Source organism: Pongo abelii, chromosome 2, assembly GCF_028885655.2.
Source record: "Pongo abelii isolate AG06213 chromosome 2, NHGRI_mPonAbe1-v2.0_pri, whole genome shotgun sequence".
NCBI classification, from domain to species: domain Eukaryota; kingdom Metazoa; phylum Chordata; class Mammalia; order Primates; family Hominidae; genus Pongo; species Pongo abelii.
Window position 1 is genome coordinate 149,086,761 of NC_085928.1, and position 27,189 is coordinate 149,113,949.

The following is a 27,189-nucleotide window of genomic DNA, read 5'->3' on the forward strand; positions in this document are numbered from 1 at the left end:
TAATCAGGTTTTGGTATCAAGGTTATGCTAGCCTCATAAAAAGTGTTGGAGAGTTCTCTCTTTTTCTATGCTGTAAGAGATCTTGTGTGTTAGGACTGAAATAACTTTCTTTTTGAGACAGAGTCTTGCTCTGTCACTCAGGCTGGAGTGCAGTGGTGCGATCTCAGCTCACTGCAACCTCCACCTCCTGGGTTCAAGCAATTCTCCTGCCTCAGCCTCCCGAGTAGCTGCGACTACAGGCATGCGCCACCATGCCTGACCAATTTTTTAATTTTTAGTAGATACAGGGTTTTGCCATGTTGGCTAGGCTGGTCTCCAACTCCTGACCTCAAGTGATCCATCCATCTTGGCCTCTCAAAGTGCTGGGATTACAGGCGTGAGCCACCATGCCCAGCCTGAAATAACATTTTTTGTTGTTGTTGTTAAGTGTTTTGTAGAACTCACCAGTGAAGTTTTGTGAGGCTAGAGTTTAATTTGTGTTGTCACTGACAGGAGAGATGACACCCTGGATAACCTGGTACATTCCTGGTAAGAGAGAGCTTACCTGGTAAGAGAGAGCAGTGGTGTTGCACATACAGACAGACGCTTGCCACCTGGCAGCCTGAATTCAGGCAGGTGCTAAATATCTCCAGTGCCTCATCCTGAGTGGGAGTAGACTCAGTAGTCAAGTTTTTGACTACTGATTTAATTTTCTTAATGATTATAATTCAGAATTTCACTTCTTCATTATGATTTTGGCAACTTACATTTTCCAGGATTTTGTTCATCATATCTAAAATTTGAAATTTACTGGCATAAAGCTCGTTATGATATCTTTTTTTTTTTTGGCAATCACCACTTTAATCAAGTGATGAAAGTTATCACAAATAATAAAACAATTTGCATTATGTGCATCCTAATTTGATACAACAATAAAGTATGAATTCACCTATGAATTGGTTAACCATGCAATTTATCAGCTAAAAGGTTCATTTCTGAGAGTGAAATTACATGTTATTAATAATTATACCCAAATGATAGATATAAACTAGACATAGACAACTCTGGATTTATCCTTACCTGTAAGTATCCTAGCCAACATATTTAGACTGGAACTAATCACAATGAAACATTCAGACAATTGACCTGTCCTCTTCACAAAAGTCTAAGTCATGAAAAACAAAAACAGGACTACTCTAGATTAAAAGAGACTAAAGATACATAATAACCAAATTGTGATGAGTTTAAATGCTATATGGGGAGAAGCTACAAAAGGTATTTTTGGGTCAATTAGGGAAATTTGAATATGGACAGTATATTAGATGATATTATGTAATCTTCATTAATTTTCTTACGAGTGATAATGGTACTGTATTTATTATACAGGAGAACATCTTTTTTTTTTTTTAACACAAGTGTCATAGCAACTTTATTTGAAATAGTAGAAAATGGGAAACAACCAGTGTAAATGTCCATCAACAGATAAACAGATAACACTAATTGTAGCATATCCATACAACGAAATACTACTTGGCAATAAATGTATGACCTATGGATATATGCTACAACAAAAATGAGTGTCAAGTTATTTATTTTGTGTGAGAAAGCCAAACCAAAAAAAGGAAAAGAGTACATACTATATGATTCAATTTATATAATATTCCAGAAAATGCACCTAATCTATAATGATTAGATAGAGATCATTGATTAGAGATGGGGTTGGAGAGTGTGGAAGTGTGCTGTGGGGAAAGCTGGATGAGAAAGATCATAAAAGTCAGGCAGAAACTTTGGCAGGGAATGGATAGGTTCATTTTCTAACTTGTAGTGATGGTCTCATGGCTGTACACATATGAGAAAACTTTAATACTCTTGAAACATATGTAGTTTACTATATGTTAATTCTTCCTCAATAAAGTTATTTTTAAAAACTGTAAGGCAGGCTGGGTGCGGTGGCTCATGCCTGTAATCCCAGCACTTTGGGAGGCCGGGGTGGGTGGATCACCTGAGGTCAGGAGTTTGAAACCAGCCTGGCCAACATGGTGAAACCTGTCTCTATGAAAATACAAAAAAATTAGCTGGGAATGGTGGTATGTGCCTGTAATCCCAGATACTAGCAAGGCTGAGGCAGGAGAATCGCCTGACCCCAGGAGGCAGAAGTTGCAGTGAGCTGAGACTACGCCACTGCAAGCCTAGGCAACAGAGCAAGACTCCCTCTCAAAAAAACAAAAACAAAAACAAAAAAAACCATGTAAGGCAAAAAACAAAAGAGAAGATCTAACTTCTTAGTAAATGTGTTCACCATTAGGGTGTTTAAAAAAGAGATGTCATTCTTTATTAATATAAGAGAATATTCTTATTCTTAGAAAATGTACACTTAGGCCGGATGTGGTAGCTCACGCCTGTAATCCCAGCACTTCGGGAGGCCAAGGCAGGAGGATCACCTGAGGTCAGGAATTTGAGACCAGCCTGGCCAACGTGGTGAATCCCTGTCGCTACTAAAAATACAAAATTTAGGCAGGTGTGGTGGTGGGCACCTGTAATCCCAGCTACTTGGGAGGCTGAGGTGGGTGGATCACTTGAACCCAGGAGGAGGAGGTTGCAGTGAGTCAAGACTGCACCATTGCACTCCAGCCTGGGCAACAGAGTGGGACTGTCTCAAAAAAAAAAAAAAAAGGAAAATGTACACTTAATATTTAAGGGTGAAGTGTTACAAAGCCTGAAACTTACTTTCAATTGGTCAACGAAAAATATATATAATATATAAATACACACTCACATATATAATAAAGAGAAATAGAGAAATAAAGTAAATGCGGCAAAATATATAGGTATTCAATGCAACTATTCTTTCAAATTATCTGTAAGTTTGAAGTTTTTTCAAAATAAGTCTGAGAGAGGAGCAGTCCAAAAAAGTATTTTTTTTTACCTTGAAGTCGCTCATCAGTGAATATTTTGTTTGTTTGGTTCCAGGTGCTATCTATAAATATAATTTTTTTCAGTGTTGTGCCTTTGCACTTGCTGTCATTCAAATCACAGAACTCTTGTTCTTCAGTTCTTTTGCGTTTAAAAGATGGCTTGTCAGGGTCATCATTTTTGCTGCTAACATTATTTTGAATCCTTTTTTGCAGATGAAAACAAATATCTTTTATTGAGATAGACTGAGGAAAAACAAGTGCAACTTCATGGTCCTTTTCTTCCTATTCTGGAATACAAGAATACGTGTAAATGTTTACAAATTCAGGTGCTAAGAATTTTGCATGTATAGCAGTACTTTTACCATCTGTTTCATTTGGATGTTTAATGATGTCAATCTTCAATGGAAGCTTCACAAGGGAATCTGTTCAATAGGTACATTTTCAACTGGAACGTAACATGTATAGCAGTAGAACATTCTGGAACTACCACATTTGAGACATTATGATCTCCCACTTTGCTGAGCTTTTTGAAGAACTTCTTGAGATGCTAAACATAAGTTTTGAAGGGGATCTTCTGAAGCTATGGAAGTAGTTTGTGACTGTTTTGTTTCCACAAATTTTGAATTATTTTCTTCACTTCGTTTGAGAAATATAGGTGGATTGAGAGACATTGTTCATTCAAACAAAAGTTTAACAGCTATTTCTAAAACACATATCATATTTGCACTGCGAGTCCTCGAACAGCTCCACGCGTCTCCAGCTCCGCCCAAGCCCGAGCCACGCGCCAGGCCGTGATCGCGCACGGACCAGACGGTATGATATTCTTTTATCTGTTTAATGTCTTTTATCTGTACCATCTGCAGTGATGCCCATTTTCATTCCTAATGTTGGTTGTGTCTTCTTTCTTTTTCCTTGGGCAATATTGCTAGAGGCTTGTCATTTCATTAGTTGGTTCTTAACCAACTTCTGGCATATTGGTTTTCTCTACTGAAGGTTTGCTTTCTGTTTCACTAATTTCTGGTCTTATTTTAAATAATTATATCCTACTCTATTGGTGTTATTTTGCTATTCTTTTTCTAACTTCTTGTGATGTATGCCTAACTAATTAATTTGCAGTCTGCCTTCTTTCCTTGAGAACTTGTTTGGAGGGTCTAGCAGAGGAGTGCAGCTACTTGTATACCCTTGACTGAAGGCTGGTCCTCCTCTATCGGGGACGGTCATCCTCTTCAGCCGAGCAGGCAGCTTTGGGAGGGATGCAGATGGAGCGGTGAGGGAGGAAGGGGAACCCGTCTGGGCAGCCAGATCAGCCGAATCAACTCTGGCGATCAATGGGGTGACAGATGTCTCAGCCAGATCACCCTCACATCCTTATTTCCTACTATATACGGTTCAGGCTCTAAAATTGCCCTCTAAGCAATCCCACAAATTTTGATATGTAGTGTTTTCATGATCATTCAGTTCAAAGCATTTTCTAATTTCCATTATGATGTCTGTTTTGATCCATGACTTATTTAGAAGTATTTTTCTTAATTACCAAACATATTGTGATTTTTGGTTATCTTTTGTTATTGATTTCTAGCTTAGTTGCACTGCAGTCAGAGAATATAATCTATATTGATTCAATCTTGTGAAATGTGTTGATATTTGATGTCCTAGTATATGGTGAGTTTTGGTAAATGTCCTACGTGTGCTTAAAAAGAATGCATATTCTATGGTTGTCAAATGTAATATTCTGTCCATTCAGTCAAGATTACTAATTGTTTTGCTTAAATCTATGTTCTGATTTTTTTTGTCTGCCTCTTTTATTAGTTATAAACAGAGGCTTGTTAAAATCTCTCACTATGATTGTGGATTTTCCGTTTTTCTTTTTAGTACTTTCAACTTTTGTTTCATACGTTTTCAGGATTGTTTTATAGCTCAGAATATGACCTATCTTAGTGAATATTCCCTAGGTGCTTGAAAAAAATATATATTCTGCTGTTGTTGGACGATGGAGAGTTCTATTACACATCAGTTTGATGCTGTTGTTGGGTGTCTTTATTTGTATATCCTTGCTGATTTTCTGTCCAGTAGTTCTGTCTAGCAGTAGTAATTGGCAATTGTGGGGTGTTGAAGTCTCTACCTGTAATTGCAAATTTGTCTATTTTGCCTTTCAGCTCTATCAGTTTCTGCTCCATGTATTTTGGGATCCTGTTTTTGGTGTGCACACATTTAATGGGCTTTCAATGAACTTTTAATTTTGTTTATTTTGGTCATCATTTCTAGAAATGCTGATGAGTTTTTCATCAAATCTGATGAGTTTCTATAGTTTCTTTTTTCTTTAGATATAAATACTACTTTTAAAATCTGTATCATACAATGCCAATGTCAAAGTCTGTACAGGTTATTTCTGTTGTCTGTTTTTTCTGATAGTTCTTAGTCATATTGTTTTCTTTTGTGCCTAGTTATTTTTGAATGTTTTCTGGTGAATGCTCCTGAGCAGTTATTTGTGAAAGATCCTCCAGATCTAAGATAGATATTCCAGAGACACTTCATATTTGCTTTTGCCAGGCACCTAGAATTATTAAAACTCATGAATAACCTGAAATCAAATTCCTGGCTTGAGTTTTTTTGGCTAATCCAGGATGGGAGTTTCAAATCTGAGCAAGGACTCGTGTGGCTGCTTCTTCCTAGGGATATTTTATTCTTTCACTTTTCCTCCTTTTCCTCTTTTGCTTGTCTCAGCACTAAGGCACTAAAGCTTCTCAGAAGTTCTCTAGGATTAGGGGCAAAAGGTGAATTAAGATCTAGTTTACCTTACCCCTGAGGGTATAGCTCCTTGTGGGTTCAGCTTAATGTAGGGGAAGTCAACTCTGAGGCCTCTCAGCTTGGAAGGGATCCAGCCTCTGAATTCTGTTCTTCCCGACTTGCATGGCTGCTGACTCAAAGCTTAAGTGAGCAGTTCTGGCAAGTGCTCAACAGGGTACCAGTGGCTCTGGTGCTCCCATAGCCTGCTAACCTCTCTGGTTACAGGTGTTTATCTCTCAGCTTTTTAGCTTTAATAGTGAAGTTTGCTAAAGAGAAGCAGAACAGAAAACCAATACTGCATGTTCTCACTTCTAAGTGGAAGCTAATGATGAGAACTCATGATCACAAAGAAGGGACCAACACACACTGGGGTCTATTTGAGGGTGGAGGGTGGAGAGTGAGAGAAGCAGAGAAAATAACTAATGGGCACTAAGCTTAATACCTGGGTGATGAAATAATCTGTGCAATAAACCCCCTGAGACATGAGTTTATCTACATAACAAACCTTCACAGGTACCCTCGAACCCAAAATAAAAGTTTAAAAAAGGTGAAGTGTGGAAAACGTGCTACCCACCACTTTTTGTTGTTTTAATGGAAAAGTTGATCCTAAGAGTGTAGCCTGCCCTGCTGGAAACTGGAAGCATTTTCCATCCATGGTAATCCTGGCAGGCCCAGGCCCTCCTTCCTGAGGGCTGAGGTACCCCCTCCTTCAAGGGGATTGCAGAACCCAGCTGAGAGCAAGGAGGTCATATTCAGTTTTTGACTCCCACAACTGGCTCTTGAAACTCATTTCAGAGGTAATGCTTGTGAAGGTTAAAGCTTTCATTTAAAAGAGCCAGGCTATATTGAGAGAGAAAAGGTTTATTTAAGTTCCAAAAGTTACTCTTAAAATAATCAAGAACCAGAAAACCCGGGGAATCAGAGTGCACAGTTTCACTAAAGCCCACAGAGCAGTAAAAAGAAAAGAATGTGAAAATGAAAACAAAAGGCCCTTTTTGGCCTGAGGATGAGGTGAGGTGGAAGAATGGGCAGAAGGGCAGAGAAGAGCCTCATAGACAATGTCTGTGGTGACAGTTTAGACAGGCATTGGGTGTGCTCCCTATACTCTCATACCCTGCAGAGATAAACCTAATTTGTGTTGGGGTTTGGCAGGGCATAGTTAAGACGCCCAGTTAAATCTGGCAATGGTAGAGCAGTGGAGTTTATATTTTGCTTCCCACCTGGAATTCTGGAAGACCACCTTGCATTGCCCTGTGCCAATACACAACGGCACTGACAGAATAGAAATGGCATGTGGCGTGTATAGCAGAGAGAGCTTCAGAACACCCTCCTTCAGCTTTGGCAGGGCATGGCACAGATCCACAGCAATTCTAAGTCTCCTTGAGAGGAATAGTGAAGGAGGCTGAGAATTAGCAGTCAGCAGGTGCCTGGGCTACTAGCGGGTAGATACAGGGTATAGGGAGTACAGTCCAAAGCCAGGGACTATGGCATTGACAGTACTGGGGGAGCCAAGGCACAGGTCCAGACAGCAGGGATATAACGCCTGAGACAAGAGAAGCTGAGGAGGCTTCAATAGTAGAGCTAGAGTGGATGGATGCCAGTGCCTAAGATTAAGGACAGATCCCTCGGCTAAAAAGTAGTGAGGGCAGCTGCCCTGTTTTGGAAGCCAGGATGCTAAGCCATCCAGGATGCTTAATGCACTCTTGGGGAGGTAGGCAGGAAAAAATGTACTTGATTAATAACTAACCTGTAAAAGACTAAGCTAAAAATTAAAAAGTTTACCACTTCAGGAACCCCTTGAAGTGGCAAATTTTTTCACAGTTCATGGAAATGGTGGCTTAAGATCAAGTTGAATGTTATAGAAAGCAAAGTAAGTTATCTTTCTGCACATCTGAGCTCATGTTATACATGGGACATACATGCTCTTTCTTTTTCTCTTCCTGTTTAAAAGAAATGGGGGTTGGGAGGACTAACTCCTGCTGGGTGCTGACTTTCTTGAGCAATTTACATACATTTAGCCTTCACATTAATTTCTGTTTTATAGAAGAAAATGGTGGAAGGACAGGGCTCTCTACAGTCAGCTCTGCTGGGCATGTTGGATACCCAGGTGTCACCTGTGATGGTTTAGCTCATCTTGATAGGGCAGGCCCTGCATTGAGAAATCAATGCTTTTTTATAGCACCCAGGAGAGAAGAGTCAATAAAAATAACAATTTGATCTAAAACTCCTTCTTGCCCTCCAAATGGTCATAAGTCCAAGCCTTTTCCCTTCCCCACTGCTCTTGGCCACAATCCCAGTGACCCTCCCAGCCCCTCCCCCACTAGATGCAGCTACTTCTCCTGTGACCCTCTGCTGCTCAGACACATCTCCATTACAGCACCTGTATGAAAATGATTCATCTGCCTGTGCCTTTCCCATGACACTGAGCGCTCCTTAAGGACATGAACTTGTCTTTTCATTCTGGGTAACACGACGAGCACATTAGTTAGAATGAAGATATACCATCCTTACAGACAGAATTCCTTGTTTATCTCTACCCTCTCTGAAAACTAAGAAAATGATAATAAAGGAATAAATGAAGTATGAAATCACAAGGGTAAAGAGAGTGCAAAAGGAGACAATAGTTGGGAAAATGCAAAACATTTTGGACACTGGAGAGCTGATAAAAATTGATAACAAACCAAGCAGAGTCTTCTGCATGCAGGGAAGGCAGTAAGAGGCAAGCTGTGCAGTAGCAGAGGCCCAGAGTGGCTCAGGAATTGGAGGAGCCAAGAACCTCTCTAGGTGGGGGTGCCAGAGGGCCTGAAAACAGGAGGGCCAGTTGAGAGTTTGTATGAAGGGTCCTTAGATCCACCCCAGCCTCCAATCACCTACATTATCCTCCCGTTGTGGCAGAAGGGCGGATATCTGCTTTCTGCCTGGGTTGGACCAGAGAGAACCTTTATTCTCAAATATAGGCACAGCTGAGGGAGGGGAAGTAACATCTTTAAGACAGAAGGATTAAGTATGTTTCCCAGAATGTCTCTCTGGGGAACAGACCTACCTAGGAAAAGACACCAACACCTACACACATTTGGGTGTCTTGAACCTAGGGCCTGACCATATAACCATGAGGTCTACCAGCTTTACATTCACATCCAGAGCTTCTAGCCTGCATTTAGGGCCTGATCTGCAAACATGAGTGGACAGTCTAGGAAGAGACAAATTTTGGAAAGGTGCTTACCATGAAAGACAGAGACTAAAACAGCCACCAGGAGCAAAGGAACGTGGAGGATACAAAGGCAATGCAGAAATTGTATGCAGGATTTGCAGGAATTGTATGCAGAAATTGTATAATACAAAGAAGAAAAGACTAGAGGTTTAATATAGGAGGTACACACTGAACTAATAGAAATTTCTGAAAGAGAACAGGAAAACAGAAGAAATTATCAAATAAATAAGACATTCTATTTTCCCAGACTAGAAGGACATACATTTTCAGAATCAATGGTCCTCTGAGAATCAACATTTGGTATAAAAGAAGATTCACACAATGGCAAAACGTTATAAGATTTTAGACGAGTAGGTTTAAAGAGAAGGTCCTGAAAGTTTCAAAAGAGAAAACCAGAGGTTTAACATACAGAACTGGAAAGCAGGATAGCATTGGATTTCTCAATAGCAAGTCTTGAATCCAGAAGACAGTGGAGTGAAGTCTTCAAAATGTTAAAGGAAAATTATTTCCAACCTTAATTCTACACTTGGCCAAACTACCAGTCAATTAGAACAGGTGTCAGCAGGCGTTTTCCATTATGGGATAGAGAGTAAATAGTTTAGGCTTTGCAGGCCACATACAGTTGTTATGGGCCACATACAAGTTTTGTTGCATAATTTTAAAAGCCATTTAAAAAATGTAAGCAAACCATCCCACAGCTCACAACATGAATGAAAATAGGCTATGGGTCAGATTTGGCCTGTGGGCTGTAGTTTACTGCCCTCTGAAGTATGGCATGAAGTTGTGTTCATACATGCTAGGTCTCAGAAAATTTACCTCCTCTATACCCTTTCTCACAAAGATGCCAGAAGACGCACTCCACCACCCAAATAAGAGAGTAAACCCAAAAGCAGAAGGCATGGGATCCAAGAAACAAGGGTTTTGAATCAGGAAACAGGCACAGAGAATCCCCAGGGAGACAGTGAAAGGCAATCCAAGGATGACAGTATAGTGGGTACAGAGAGCTGGATGTCCAGCTAGGACCTGGAGGGCTTCAGGAGGGATATGGGCAGACACAAAATGGAACAGACAGATCATCTGATGAATTTGTCTGTACTAAGAAGAGTTTTAGAGATCTTTTGGTAAAATTGGGACTGAATTAATGATAGGCATAAGGAACTAAGGCAACAAATACATGAACAATTACTAACTCTGGGAAAAAACCCAGAGTTTATATGGGAGGCAGTGGAATCATAGTGCACTGCATGGTTTGTTGACACTATTTACATAGACATAAATGTGAAAAATAATATGAATCAAACCCAAATTATGAGCTAATCAATTTGGGAGCATGTGGTGGAGGTGAGGTGTGAATGGGAGGGTGGAGGTGTGAGAGAGTGAAATCTTTATTTTTCCTGAAGGAAGCCAAGATATATTATCTAAATCTGAAAAAATAAGATATAACACCATAAGCTTGTTATTTAGAAATGGGGAGTCAAGTACCAGAGAAAACATCTGAAAGAGTCATAAGTGATTGCTCTGGGAACCAGGAATCAGAAATGAGGATGGAACAAATAACACTATAAGCCTTAGAGTAACAACTTTTATTATCTAACAAATTTATAAATATGATATATAAAATAAGCTTAAACATGAATACATGCTGTAGAAATATAATCTACTGAAAAGTGTGAAGGATAAAAAGTTAATAAAACATATCTAAGATGTTAATATGGTTTATATTATAGTTCATTTTGTATTTTTTTGTATACTTTTCTTCAAATCATGTAAATTCACTTTTAATTCTTCTTTATTTAGATTATATCATAAGTGTTTTTCTTGGTCATTAGAACTCTTGAAAACATCACTTTTAATAGCTGCATAATGATATAGATTAAAAAAATATAAAAAAATTTGCATTAGAATCCAAATATGACTATCTTTGTAGATCTTGGTTCCAAGTCTTGGATAGTTTTTAAAGATAAATTATTGGAAAGAAAATTATTGACTTGAAAATTTTGGGGGCGTTTTGCTATATCTTGCTAAACTGCTTTTCAGAAATTCTGAACAAGAAGAGAAAGTCACCAGCAGGTATGAAAGATGCCATCTCATTGCATCAGGCCATACTGGGACTGTTCATTTAAAAACACTTTTGCCAATCTGTAGGAATATTTTGTGGTTTACAATTTGCATTTAAAATTACTGATGTGATTTTAAATTTCTTATTAGACATTTCTATTTCTCTTTTATGAACTGCCTGCTCACATTCATTGATCATCTATCTATTGACACATATGAACTATGTTAATAAATATAGTCATCCCTTGGTATCCATGGGGGATTGGTTCTAGGACCTCCCATGGATACCAAAATTCACAGATGCTTAATTCCTTTATATGAAATGGTGTAATATTTGCATATAACCTACACACATCCTTCTGTATACTTCATCTCTAGATTACTTATAATATCTAATACAATGTAAATGCTATGTAAATAGTTGTTATACTGTGTTGTTTAGAGAATAATGACAGTATTTTTTCCCCTAATTTTCTTTTATCTGTGGTTGGTTGAATCTGGGGATGCAGAACCCATGAATATGGAGGGTTGACTATATATTAAATATTTGCCTGTTGGGTCTTTTTGGCAATCATATAGAGAGGACTCTCTTCCAAATCACGATTTCCCTTTCACTCAGCTCGTGTCTGGCTGGTAGGAATTAGGCCCAGGTCTTAGAATGACTAAGTTTCCCCACTCCCTGTGAAGTAAAGCCTCAGGTCTTCATCTCAGGGATCATTTATTCTGTCATTTTCTGGGTTGTTATTACACCTCTGCTCTATTGTCTTGCATCAATTCTGTATGTCTCATCTCATAATTATCATCCCCTTATCTTTTTCTTGAGTTCTGGAAGAATTCCTGGGACTGGTGTTCTAATTTTCTATTTAGTGCCAGAAATAGCCTTCCTGCTGCCCTCCCTGAGCACTAATCGGGCAATGGGGTTTTCATTCCCAAAGCATTTCACTGTCCACAGACTGCACCTTTTTCATGACAGGCTGTTCTTTTGCTATTATCACATTTTTCTGTTGAGTCTCATGGAGAACCAGAAATTTAAAAATTTTATATTCTTAAATGGAGAGCCACTTACCCTGAATCTGCCGCCTGGTCCCTACTTTGGAACTGCAGTCCCTTTTCATATGACCTATGGTTTTTCTCTGACGAGTCAGCCTTTTCCAGAAAGGTCTATCTGTCCCTTATGGGCTGCTGGGTGGCCCTGTCAGAGCCTGGGTAGGTTCTGTTTAATTACTTTGCTCACAGCAAAAGCATAAAGGCAACATTTAGGCCTACCATAATTTTTTTCTCTACCCCTGGAAATATACTGCCTGTGTAGTTCCAGGAGGTAGGTGCAGGTCAAAGGAAACAGCCATTGACAGGGAATTCTCCACATTTAGGTTTTATGTTTAGTATTTTACTGAGTGAAATATATGCGGTAGGAAATCAAACTGCTTTTTTTCCCCTCCAAATACTTAAGTGACTATATTGTTTTCTTTTACTAAATAACCTCCCCCCGACTCCCACTTATTTTTTGTTTTTACCTTATATTATCTTTTTATATAGAGTCTTGTTCCATTATGCTGTCTGGAGTCAGTATCACACTCATTTAATCACTTTCAAAAACAATTACCTTTTGATATCTCTGAAAGCTTTCTGAGCACCTGGTTAGTCTTCTGGGAGAACCTCTGGATACTTTTCTCAAGTTAACAAATAAAGAAAAATATCCATCCATTGGCATTTTCACCGGAAAGCCAATCAACAAATGGCTGTTTTCGTGAGGAGCTGGTCATGTTTCCATTTAGTCCAGCCTCAGAGCAGGCCGAGCTGCTGCCTGCTGCCCTTGGTGCCCTTCATGTATATGGTTCAGGTTAGTCCTAGTAACAAATGTCCTTGGCTGTTCATCTTGTGAATGGGATCTTTTTTCCACTATATTTTTGTCATGTGTATATATATATTTTTTCATTACATTGCATTACAATCATTATATAGGAAATCCCTTACTTTGTTTGGTTTATTTTGAGTCTGGGCTACCTTACTGAACTTATTAGTTCTAATAGTTTTTCAAGTGCTTCTCCTGGACTTTCTAAGGACACAGTAACACCACCTGCAAGTAATGAAAACTGAATCTCCTTTCTATAACTATATTTCTTATTTTTGACTGATACCATTGGAAAATAATGGTGGTGAGTAGGCATTCTTTTCTATTTCCTTGCTTCTGTGGGGATGCTTTTGAAGTGTTATGCCATTATGCATCATGCTAAGGAAGGATCCTTACAGTTCTAATTTACTAAGAGCATAAAAAAAATCCCCAAGTAGGTGTTGGATTTTATTGAATGACTTAAGTATGTATTGAGATGATGATTTAAGTTTCATAAAAATATATTGTCTTAGTAATGTGGTATATTAATAGATATCTTTATGGTATATTGTCCTTGAATACCTAGGATAAATGCTACCTGGTCTTGTTGAATTATTCTTTTATTAGCAATTTGATAACCTACTACTTTATATGGGTATTTTGCACCTAAGATTATATTGTTAAACACCAGCTGTAATGCCACAATATCCTTATTCAATTTTCTTTGTGCTAGAAAATGGCTATGGTAGATTGAATTATTGCTCCCAATTCCTCACTCTGCCATTATAGTATTATACACCCACATCTCTGCCACAGCCTCACAAAGGCCAGAATGTATTTCCCTGCCTCTTGACTTTGGAACTGGCTATGAGACTTGCTTTGACCAATGGGATAGTAGCAGATGGGACATAAACAGAAACTTAAATCTTGCTTGCTTGGTGGGGCTTGCAATCCTCTGCCTGTGCCATCTACATGAGAAGACTACATAAGGCAGCCACTTCCTCTCCTAACTCTCCTAAACCTCAGAATAGGAGAGGAGGAACACATCTGTCTCAGCTGACTCAAGATCTGTGATCAAGAAATAAACTGCTTATTCTTGTATGCCATTGATAATTTGTAGTTTTTATGTAGCTGAAGCTGACCAATATAATGTCTTATCTGAAAACAAACAAAAAAGTGTGTGGATACTATTTTAAGACTTAAATAATTAGAATTAGATAACAGATGAACAGCTCATGGCACTTAGCTTGTGCTTGGCAATCATCACTCCCTTCATTCTCTGGCCTGGTAGGCTCACTAAGAGGAGAGAATTGTGACAGATGGTCTTTTCAAAACATGGCCACAGGATCATCTTATCTCCTGGTTTACATGCTCTTCTAGAACCTGGCCACTCTTCCATTGAGAGGTGAAGTCTGTGTTCCTCCTAGGGGGCTGGGGTAGGTATTTGTGACTGCTTTACTCAATGGCAGAAGTGATACTTTGTGACTTCTGAGGTTAGGTCATAAAAATGCCATGCACTTACGTCTTATGGTCTTGGGGCACTAGGTTTTAGAACCCAGCTGCCATGAATGGGTTCTAAAAAACGCCCAAACTAGCCTACTCAGAAAGACCCCACAGAGTGGCCACATGCCTGTGCTGTGTTCAATGTCCAACACCCAGCACCAACTGCCAGACACATGAATGAAGAGTCCCTGGATGACTGCAGGGACTACACTCGGTCACAGTCTTCAAGACTTCTCAGCTGAGTCCCCAGGTATCATGGAGCAGGGACAAGCCACCCAATTGTGCTCTGGTGAAATTCCTGACCCACTGAATCTATGAGCATAACAGAATGGTCAATTTACACCAGTAAGTTTGGGGTGGTTTGTTATATACTGATAACTGGAACAGGAATGGAGATTCAAAAAGGTTATGTGATTTTTCCCATGGTTATAGTACCTGAAAATGGTAGGCTTGAGATTCAAACCCAGGTTTGCCCATATTTTTTTTTTCTGCTGCACTGTACTGATGATGGACAGTGAATTTTGGAGAGGTAGTAGCTAAGCCAGGCAGGGCTAAGAAGGGTACCACTAAATAGCTCCACCTCCATCTATGTGTAGCCCCAAACCAGGTCACTCTAAGGTGTGATGGAAAAACTGCCCCTTCTAGAGCTGACCATCCCCCTCAGCAAGACTGGGCCTCAATAAAATGTTATTGCTGCTTAAAATGCTAGCAGCCTCACAAACCATGAAGCAAAGACTTAATAGCATTCCAAACTGTAAAGACTTCATTATTTCCACAGAGAACGGCTTGGCACACTTATCAGCATTTTATTAAAAATTACCATACATATTTAAAACAAAACTACATGTGTCAAAACAATTGAGAAAAGCATTAGGTAATGCTGAGACGTGGCTTCTCTGTAGCACAGACTGATTACTAATTTGCCTCTTTCCTTTTGCAGACTTCAGTTCTGGGGCTTTTGCTGGGAGAAGCTTGGTGTTTCTGTGGGCACAAGCACAGTCTGGCCCTTACCACCTCATGCACACTTTTGCCCATTTTCTTCTTCCCTTGGTTGTGTTGGCTGAAGTGCACCCTGGGAAACAAAGGCCTTGAAAGACAAAAATCTAAGAGATCAGGAGCAACTGTCACAAGTGGTGTTAAGAATCAAGTAACGAAGAAGCTGGGGGTAATATAGCATGTTAAGAAAAAACATAAAAAAGACCAGAATCTCAACTAAATGGTTATGCATGCTTTTACAAACATACTATTGTGATTAAACCTCGCTTCTAAGTGAAGCTTGGAGAATATGATCTGGCTGTGGCTACTGAGACTTTGAGGCCATTTTAGCACCATTGTCTTTATTTTCCTTATCAGTCTTCAAGCTTATTTAATGTTTTGCATCTTTTTTTGTTTCTCCAGAGAGCTCTTCACCTGTGTGATCCAAATAAATTTGAGACCACCTATTTACTGCTCCACCCTGTGTCCTGCTGGCCAGAAGTGCCCATCAATTTCAAAGGCCTCTGTGTGACTGGATTGAGGAAGCCAAGAGCAGGGAGAAGAATAGATCCAGGTCTTCCCATTACTCCAAAATGGAGCCTGGCCCTCTGGCAGCACAGTCAGCCAGCTGGGACCACGGTGGCCATTACTGGAAGTGTGATCATCCGCCCGCTCTCCTCAGTGCCCTTGGAATATGTGTTGTTCTGTCTGCCTTCAATTTCTCTTACTTCTTTGTGTGTGAAGAGCCTTCCTTTCAATCAGCAAACTCTTCCTGCACACTATAAAGCCCACTTTGGTCTTCGGAATCTTTCAGTGCCTGAGCTTGTCAGTATGAGGTTTCTCTTTCTTTATTTCCAAATGTCCTGCTTTCTTTGTGTGCAACTTCTTAAGAATTTGGCAAAGTAAACAACAAAGCAGCAATATTTCATAGGGTTTAAACTTCCCTTTGGTCCTGGATAGAAAGGATTTTTTTTTTTTTTTGAGACGGAGTTTTACTCTTGTAGCCCTGGCTAGAGTGCAATGGCGCAATCTTGGCTCACTGCAACCTCTGCCTCCTGGGTTCAAGGGATTCTCCTGCCTCAGCCTTCCGAGTAGCTGGGATTACAGGCACCCATCACCACGCCGGCTAATTTTTTTGTATTTCTCAGGAGAGACAGCATTTCACCATGTTGGTCAGGCTGGTCTCGAACTCCTGACCTCAGGTGATCCACCCGCCTTGGCTTCCCAAAATGCTGGGATTACAGGCCTGCCACCTGGATCTATTCTCCTCGCTCCTGGCTTCTTCAATCCAGTCACACAGAGGCCTTTGAAATTGATGCCTGCCACCACACCTGGCAGAAAGGATGTTTTCGTTTCTTCTTTCTCCTGTTCCTTTCTCTGCAATCATCTCTCTGAGTCTCAGACATGTGGCACCGGTTGGCTGGCAGCACCTTCTGTGTGTCTGAGCCCTTACATAGCTTCCAGAGGAGGGGGTGCTCCGCTGGGGTCCTGCCTGCTTTTGGAGTATTAGAATCTCCTTTTTTGCATGCCTCTGTCTCCCATCATTTAACACCCAGCTGCGTCTCTCTGCCCACTGACCAGAATCTTTTCGCAGTAGGTGGGTTTTAAAAAGCACTCACCAGAACTCCCAAATGCTAGGGTCTCATGGCCCCTCAAAAACTCATTGCCTTCTCTTTGGGGTCCTCAGACCTGGCAGGAACCTCACATAGGAAGAAAGGCAGCCAGGGAGCAGGCAGTAAGGACAGGTTGTAATCAGGCAGTTCTGGCTGGGCATAAAGTCTGCTCCTGCTGAAGGCAAACTGCTCAACACTGCACTGGACATCCTCCATGTGTGGAATCTAGGCAAAGCAGCTCTGTCCTCTATTAACAAATAACTGAGCCTGGACAATCTGTTACTTCAACTGTCCTTTCAAGCCGGGCTTTGCAGTAAGAGAAATTTGAGGTCCAGCGTGCAGAGACAGATCTAAGTGTGAGCCTCTGCTACTTATGAGCTGTGTGACCTGGGGCAAATTACTTAACCTCTCTATACCCTATTCCCTTCACTTGTGCAATAAGAATAAATAATACCACACACTTCGGAGGCATGGCATAAGACTCAAATGACTAATATAGGGATAGTTCGGGACAGATACATGGTTGGAGAGCACACTAGAAATATCAGTAGAATCTGAATTTTCCCCTACCTGCCTCCTTGTTTTCACTACAAATAGCATTTCCTTTCCTGCTTTTAAGGCAAGAGGGGAACACACTGATTCTTTAGCAGACAGTTTCGCATGCACTTCAAGCCAGAGAGTGTACCAGCAATGTGGATTCAGAAAGAAATATGATGGGAGCCCTGCCCTCACAGGATGGGGTTGGCGGTGGGGGAGAAAGTCCCAAGGGAGATGGACAGTCGCTACATGGGTAGTCACTGCTGGGCAGAAACACATGAGGGAAGCGTCAGGAGCCCGAAAGAAGCTCTGAACAGGTTGGAACACATTTTCTGGAGGATGGGACATTGAAACTGAATCACCTACAATGTTGAAGGCAGATGGTAACCTAAGAAAGGTAAAGCCTTGTTAATCAAATCAATTCTTTTCACTTCAACTGTATTGGAAAGATACTTTAAAAAATCTTCATAACAACTGAAGCTCAATGATGCCTTGATTCTGCATTAATATCCTTGCCTATTTCTTGATACGTTTTCAATTTACCTTCATGGTAATTTACACTCAAGGAAACTGTCCAAGATATGCAGGGGATTCAATCAAATAGGTCATGGAGTTAAATGCTGTGGTGAAACACAGGGCTTAATTTTATGGATAAAATTTAAACTGCTTAGCTGCCTTTTTTGCATTATTCATGTTAAGACTAATGATTACTCACTAAATGGGAAGGAATCACTGTAGAAATCAGGAAGCCATTTTCTTAATTCTTTAAGCACATCTGGTGGAGTTGTGGACTCTGCCCTTGAGGTTAACAGCATTGTACTAGGGACGAGACCTGCTTGGCCCACCAGTCAACCTCCCTTGCCTGGGCTGCTCCTGAAACTGCTACAGGAACAGGAAGCTTGAAACAAGATTTTTTCCTAAAATTGACATTGGGTAGAATGAGCAGGATAGAAGACAATATATTAATGTCAGTTCCTTCTGGTATTTTTCAAAGTGAAGTCTGCATTGATGTCATTGACAAAAATGCAAATTCCAGATTGTAACCAAATCTGTTTACTGGCAGTGAGGTTTAGGCACTTTAATTATTCACAAGCATCCCAGGCAATTCTTATGTACTAGTGGAGAACCACAGATTGGCATTGGCTATAGAGAGACCACTTCCTTTCAGTCATCCAAAGTTATTTTATTAACCTAGCACTGGGCTCCAACGTAAACAAGGGCTACTTTTCTATAATGATCAAATTACTAATTTTATAAGTATAGAATAAAAGATATGGGTTTCTTAGATTGTAAATGTTTTATGTAGTTAATGCAATTTTATTTTTGAGGTTTGTTTCTAATAATACTCTTAATTTACACGTCTAATAAATTCCTTGTACACAATTCTGATTATGTAAATTTAAGATGATCTTTTCCACTTTGCAATACAAGACATTTAAAATAACCTAAAGTTGCCCATTCTCACTAAGCACCTGAAAATTAGTCCCTGTGGGGAAACTTTTTTTAAGTTTTTTCTTTTTATTTCAAGTGTTGTTTATATTGTGTCTCTAACTGTTCTACCTAATGATTGATAGGCATCTACCTTCCCCAAAGAAAAAGGGTTAAGTGATCAAATATGTTTGGGAAACACAAGGGCAGACAAAGTGAAACAGACTTTTACTGCAGATTGCAGATCCTTTGAGAGCCCTTAATGTGAACAGTAATTCTCCAAGAAGGGGACAAAAGTCCCTGGGCTTCCCACGCCTTGTTTAGTTTTTATGGATCTCTCTGCTGGATGAGTGTTCACAGGACCACACTTTGTGAAATAGTCAGCTCTATCAGCAAATTATATCAGGGGAATTGGTTGCTTTCATTTGGATGCTTTGCCCATGTTACCCAGACTTAGGAAGATATTTTACAATTTGGGGTGTATATGAGATATACACTTCCAATCTCAACTTCCTACTTCTGAAATTCAGGTTAAAACGCTGACGTAAATTACGGAAATCACAATCTACTTCACCATCACCAACAGTGCCACCATCATCAAATCATGATCAGCATCAACCAACACAATGATTCCCACTACCACTATCACATTAATAGCACCACTACCATCCTACCATGCCCAGCAGACAACTGCCATCACGGTCACTATGACCAACACCATATTACCACCACTGCCACTAATATGCCCCATTGCTATGCCAATAACCACTAACACCATTACCACCACACTCCAACTAACCAATGCTGCTGCCATCATTACTGCCATGATCTGTAATGCCACCACTGCCACTAGTGCAAACATCACCACCACTGCCACTAATATGCCCCATTGCTATGCCAATAACCACTAACACCATTACCACCACACTCCAACTAACCAGTGCTGCTGCCATCATTACTGCCATGATCTGTAATGCCACCACTGCCACTAGTGCAAACATCACCACCACTGCTGTTAAAGCAGCCTCCACCACTGCACCCACTGTCGCCACTGTCCTTTCCACATCCGGATGAAGAAAGAAGAGGAGATAGAAAGCATAGTTTCATTATTCTAGGTTGTATTCAAAGGTTGGTCACTAGATATAATTGCACATATGTTCCCCTAGTTACTATGGCATCCCAATAGCCATCAAGTGGAGCCAGACATGGTATCATAGCAGAATCCTGAGGTCTAAGGTCTAGTTTAAATAAGACTTCTGATCCAAGGCAGGGATCCCTCAATTACCTCTATGACAGGAGGCAAAGATGTCACATAGGGCTGCATGTCAGCTAAACTCATTGGAAGGTTCATTTCTGCCTTCATAAATGTGGACACTGGGCTTCAGCTAGTTGTAAGGGAGCAGCCCCTGGTGGAGCCACGTAGCAACTAGAGGGGCTTTAAAATCAGCACAAAATTAAGTTTTATGGCTGCTTTGAGGAACGTTCAAGTTGGTGGGAGGGGATTACAGCAGGCAAGTGTTTAATTTACTCAACTATATGCTCAAAGTTTATGTAACTTAGCTATTTTAAAGTTACATTTTATGTATGCATTACTGTATATATTGCACATGTATAAATGTACAATAATAATAAAGAGTGGCATATATGAGTCTCAGGAATTGTGCCAAAGGCTTTACATATACTCTCTTTAATCCTTTTAACTCCTGTATGAAAGGAGTGTGACTGTCATTCTCATTTTCCTAATGAACAAACTGTGGCATGAAGAAGTTGAATAATTAGCCTAAGCTTACAAAGCTAATTAATTGTAAGACTAAGATCTAAACCTGGGTAGTCTGGTTCCAGGGCCCATGATCTTAACCAACACTCTACATTTTTAACACACTGTCTGCACATTGTCTACACACAGATGCAGTGTGTGTACATCAGTTGTATATATATATATATCATCTTGCATGAGGTAATTTAAGGGATGTTCAAGGATATTGTTGGTGATATGCAATTTATCTCATGTGCTGATTTTTAAGCCTAGTCCCAGAGGAAATGCAAGTTCACTGAAATCTAAGGGAGGAAAAAAAAGACACAAAAAACCAACAAGTGCAAAGCAATGTGGTGCAAAATGTGGTGGCAGAGCAACAACCACTCTCAGCAAAATCCTCATTAATTCATGCCAGTAAGTATGCAATGAGGAGCTGCAGTATGCAGGGCACTGGGTGGGGCGATGCCAGCTCTCCTGATCCTTATCTCATAACTTATCAGGTGTGTTCAAGTTCTTAGTTCGTCTCAAGAAAAAATATCTCAGGTTCGAATTGCTGCAAAATTTTTCAAGCACATCCACAGATAGCAAGACCCACTGGAGGCAGATCAGCGATGAGTCTGAGGGTGGCACAAAGGGTGCTACCAGGTGATCATCAATCCTTCCTCCTCATCCTTATTCATTCCTTAGACATCTTGATATTAGAAATTATTGGTTTGTGAATGCACCCATTGTTAACTCTTTCAATATACAAATACATTCGAAGATATGTATATCCTACATATATGGACAGGCACAGATTTTTTTTTTTAAGTTGGGCTCCCTCAAACAGAATTAATCTGTGAGAGTATAAACCCACTCCACAATGTCCACAGTGGGGCCAAAACCACTTTTGAGGTGATCAACTCTATGCTGGGAGCAGGGGAGTTCTGGGCTGAACTCAAAGATGCTTTTCAGCTCTAAAGTACCATCATCATCTTCACCCTCATCTTCCTCTCCTTTTCTCTTAAGTGCCCAGAATGTGCCAGGCTCTGTGCTGTTTACAGGGTTTATATTCTCACAAAAATCTCAAAAGCCAATTGCCAGAATTTCTCTAAAATTTCTTGATTGGTGTGGCACAGGCTGGAAAGTGTAGTGCTTGGATTTGAAAGCAGGCCCATTTGCCTGGCTTTGAAGTTTTTTTTTTTTTATGTTTTTGGTGCTTGTTTTTAACATACTACGCACCTCTTAAATTCTTCATCTCTAAAATGGGGGAGGGGGCAATAATGCCAACCTCATGGGATTGTTTTGGCAATTAAAAAATAATGTAAAATTCTTTTTGTAAAATTTAAAGAGCCATGCACATATAACATTACTATTATTTTGGTTTCGTGTGATTTTTTTTTTTTCTGTAACAAATTTACTTAAATATCTAGATAATGACTTCAACATAATTGCCTTCCTTTGTAATTCTACATATTTTATTTTTAAATAATTTTAGACTTATGAGTGTTTAAAAGATAGTACAAAGAGTTCCCATATATCCTTTATTCAGCTTCTACTAATGTTAATAACTTAAATAACCATGGTACAGTGATCTGAACCAGGAAATTAACATTAATTCAACACTGATCTAGAGACATCATTTCTATTTCCCTATTGTTCCACAGTTCAATCTAGGATCTCATATTGCACATAGTTTTCCTGTATCTACATTCTCTGCTAATCAAGGACAGCTCCTCAGTCTTCAGCACCTGGGCTCTTACAAAGAGCACTGGCCAGTTATGTTGTAGAACATCCCTCAGTTTGGTTGGTGTTTTCTCATGATTAGATTAAGCTTATTCACCTTAGGCAAGAATACCTCAGAACTGATGCTGTGCTCTTCTCAATACATCCGACGTCAGAGGGTACATTATGTTGATTTGTCTTGATTTTGGTCATATTAACTTTGATACTTGGTTGAGTGGTATATTCTAGATTTCTCCACATAAGTTACTATTTCCCCCTGCGTATCTGTAAATAATATGTGTCCTCTAAGAAAACACTTTGAGATTATGTAAATATCCTGATTCCCATCATATTTTGCCTACTAATTTTAGCATCCATTGATGATTCTGCTCTGTAACAATTATTACTGTTATATTAGTTTGTAAAATAGTGATTTTCTATTTCTGACATTCTTTCTACAATATTAATTAGTATTCTACTATAAGGAAGGACTGATCATTCTCCTGCATTTCTGTATTCATCTAATCATTAATTTTTGTCAATATGGATTCATGGGTACTTATTTTATTCTGTGGGGTGTAATCCATTATCATTATTTATTTTGTTCCTCAAATTATTGCAGATTTGCCCAAAGAAAGCTCCTTTAAGTTGGCTCCTGTGGCTTTTTTACATTCTCCCATCATTTAAGCATTTCCTTGCTTTCAGAACTGCAAGATGTTCAGGCTTATCTTGTAAGCTCCCTGCCCCAGCCCTGGAATCAACCATTTCTCCAAGTAGCCCTGGTTTCTTTTATTGAAGAATGGCATTTAGAAACCAAGGGGACTAGCTGTACTCATTGCTACTGGGGTTTCATGGTTTCTAGGCCCTCTTAGAAGGCAAAGCTAGAAAATTTTACATAAATATGTAATTATATTAATTATATCTGCAACTATCTGTATCTATCTATACTCAAATGTGTACACACACCACTCTGCATTTATTTCTAAAACTATCCATCTGTATATATATTGAAAACTGTTCATACTGAAACCCCCAATTCCAATACAACACCAAAGAGTTTATTTTAGCCTCCTCTCCTTTATTCATAATTCCTTTCTTCAACTTAAGAAACCTGGCTCGATTATCTACAATTATTTACTCATTTGCTCAATCTTAGTACTTACATAAAATAGTTTTAAAATTGCTCATCTACACCCCTGTGGAAAACAAATTACTAACTAGTGAACAGGACTTGTGTACACCTTTTCTTGTCCTTAGCCTTGCAGTATCTAATCACAATGCTGCTTTCCATATTCCTGAGGTTATTTTCTTTCCTACTGCCCTCAGCGTGGCTATGTATTCATTTGTAATAGAGCCAGGCTCATTTGTTACTATTTGCATTTCATCTTGGGTTCCCCTTGTATCCTGATTGGCTTTCATTGTATATTTAGTTTTTCTGGCATGTGATCCCATTGTTCTAATAGTCAGAGCTATATAAAGAGGAACATTCAGAGAAGGGTCTCTCTGCCCTCATCCTATCTTCTACCCCTTTGCCATTTCCCCATTCTTTCTATTCTGTTCCCATCTATCCCTTTTAAGACACCAATTTCATTAGTTTATAAAATCTATTCTTAAATGATTTTGTCCTTTTAAGATTTATTTTCCCTATAATTATCAGTAACTCATAAATTTCCCCAAGGCCTAACTCTGTCTTGACAACCACATCTTTAGGAATATTTATACAGACACGTCTATTCAATTCACTTTAATTAATGTCTTTGTGCTGTTGGGAATTTTACCTCACTCTGTTTTATCTGATGCATCCTGGGTTTTCTGAATGCTCTTTGCATGGTTTCTCTTTATGGTCTGTTTAGCAAAGAAGCCAACTGCTGGTGCTCCACTCTGAATGATCATCGCTTCCCATTTGGAAGACAGAGATGGTTACTGGCCTTGGCATATTAAACCTGGAGCTGCCTCCTCAGGAAGTGAAGAGTTGGGCTTGGCTGGCTGGTATAGCAGCAGCGACAGCAGCAGAGACAGCATGGCCTCCTTAGAAGGGGCGCCCTAGGTGTCAAGGACGAGGGCACTGGCTTTGCATTCTTTGAGGCTGGGGCTTTACCTAACACTTGCAAAACTTATTACCCCTCCAGTCCTCAAGTTTCCTTGTACCTATAGAATAGGAATGTTAAAACTTACTTCACAGGACTGTTTTGAGGATGAAGTGGCTATTTGAAAACTTGGGCATTGGAAGAAGTCCAGTGAAGGACAGTGTCACTTCCTCACTTCACCCTTTCATGCTTAATTAACATTTAATTAATCAAATATATTGTTTCTATTTTTTTGTATTTTTTTAAACTGATATAAATGTAGACTTACATGTAGTTGTAGAAATAATACAGAATTATCCCATGTACCCCTTACCTAGTTACCCCCAATGGTAACATCTAGCAATATTATACCACAATGTCACAACCAGGATATTCAGATAGATGTCATCCACTGATCTTACTCAAAATTCACTCATTTTCCATACACTCCTTTGATTGTGTGGTAGTTCTGTGAAATTTCATCCCATCTGTAGTTTTCATGTAATCCTCGCCACAGTCAAGGCACAGAACGCTTCACTTCCATCACTATAAGGAACCCTTGTGTTGCCCTTTTATAACCACACCCACTTCTCTCCTGTCTCCCAAACTCCGTCTCTAATCCCTGTTAACCACTGATATGTTCCTTACTTACACAATTTTATCATTTCAAGAAAGTTACAGATATTGAATCACACAGTATGTAACCTTTTAGGATTGGTGTTTTTCACTCAGCATTATTCCCTGGAGATCATCCAAGTTGTTGCATGAATAATTTGTTTCTTTTATTGCTGGGGAGTAGTCTATGGTATGGATGTATCACAGTTTAATTATTCGCCCCTTGAAGGACATTTGGGTGGTTTCTAGTTTCTGGCTACTATAAATGCAACTATGATGAACATTTGTGTACAGGTTTCTGTGTGAACACAAGTTTTCATTTCTCTGGGATAAATGCCCGTGAGTGCAACTGCTGGGTCATATGGCAATTGCATGTTTAGTTTTACAAGAAACTGCCAAACTGCTTTCCAGAGTGGCTGTGCCATTTTTAATTTCCTCCAGCAATTATAAGAGGTGCAGTTTCTTGGCATTCTTTCCAAAATTTGATGGTGTTGCTATTTTTTATCTTAGCCATTTTGGCAGGTGTGTAGTAATATTTTATTGTGGGTTTTAAGTTGCATTTCCCTAATTGTTAATGTTGTTAAATATTTTCTCATGTGATTATCCGCTGTGTATCCTCTTCGTGGAATGGTTCTTCATGTATTTCGCTCATTTCCTGATTGTGTTTTGTTAAATTTTAAAAGTTATTTAGATATTCTAAACACTAGTCCCTTGTTGGATATGTGGTTTGCAACTCATTTGCTTTTTTTTTTTAAGAGACAAAATCTTGCTATGTTGCCCAGGCTGAAGTGTAGTGGCTATTCACAAGTGCTATCCCACTATTAATCAGCCCAGGAGTTTTCACCTGCCCTGTTTCTGACCAGGACTTGTTCACCCCTCCTTAGGCAACCTGGTGGTCCCCCATTCCCAGGAGGTCATCATACTGATGCAGAGCTTAGTGGATCAGCATAGTGCACTACAGCCCAGAACTCCTGGGCTCAAGCGATCCTCTTGCCTAAACCTCCAGAGTAGCTGGGACTACAGGTGCACACATTAAGGAATAAGACAGTAAAACTAAATAAGCAAAAAATAGAACAAATATATGTATTTGTTTTAGTTTTTTATTTGGTTGGGGGAAAAGAGAAGAGGATGGGAAAAGAGGGAAAGAGGTGAGAGGTATCATAATTTGCAAATATATGAGTAATGGTTCCCCATTTTTCATAGCATTGTGTATATCAGCAGTAGTGAGGCAGTGAATTCCAGAATACAGGGGTCTCATGAAGTGTCTGAGGGCCTCAAAATAAAGCACGCTCATCTGCGAAGTGCTGTTTATCCCCTGACCTGGTGCAGTCAAGTCTGGTGCTAGAGGACATGCCATGAAAATTTCCTTCTCAGAGACTCTTTCAAGATCTGTTTCATTTAAACCACATCTCAAGATAGACATATTAAAAAGAAGGAAAGTGCTGTTTGTTATTAAATCAGGAAAGCATTTTAAAAGAATTTGGAATCTAACGTGTAGCCTCAAATCCTTGAAGCCTCACATGATATGAAAAAAAATTATCTTGGTTCAAAACAATTGTTGGAGTAATTCAACATTCTTAAATCTATCTTCTCCAGAAAAATCTTTTTAGAAATGTGAAAATGAACAGTTTTTCAGACCAGGCTGGAGAACTGTCCATGAATATATATTAAAATCACTATATTTGATTAATAAACATCTGTGTGAGCCCAAGATTAAAGCAACATGCTGAGCTTATATAATATTTACTCATGCTCTTATGGTATCTCCTAAAGCCCAGAAGACCCAGAACTGGGGCTGTCACTGCCTTAAATAGAATTATCATAGCTTAATTTCCCCCTTATCTCAGATTGTACTGCACCACCTTACCATATGCATTTAATTCTCTCCATATTCACTGTGTAATAGAGAATTCAAATTAAAATCACCAAGGTAGCAAAAGTGATATACATCACATTGGACACTGATAAGACATTTTTATTTAACACAGAAAATTGCTGGTGTAAATGATATTACAATAAATATACTTCAATTTAAAATGCAAGTCACTGAGAGGAAAAACTGGGAGCCATAAAATACCTTTCCTCTCCTCAAGGCTGTCCAAAGTTGGTGAAGATGGGGGGTGGGGGTGGGGGTGTTAAGAAAAGGACAAGGCTTTGGACTGGGTTGTTATCTTTACGATGCAATTTAATCTGGGATGCCACAAGCACGTG

At 39.5% G+C, this 27,189-nt stretch overlaps 1 protein-coding gene and 1 pseudogene across 5 annotated transcripts in view; both read right to left on the minus strand.

Annotated features, from left to right (window-relative positions):
• The window catches only part of NMNAT3 (nicotinamide nucleotide adenylyltransferase 3), a 114,344-nt gene that overhangs the window by 20,050 nt on the left and 67,105 nt on the right, over window positions 1-27,189 (minus strand). The gene's annotated exons all lie outside the window — the stretch shown is intronic.
• Window positions 1,060-3,618, minus strand: LOC129058656 (tRNA-uridine aminocarboxypropyltransferase 1-like; annotated as a pseudogene).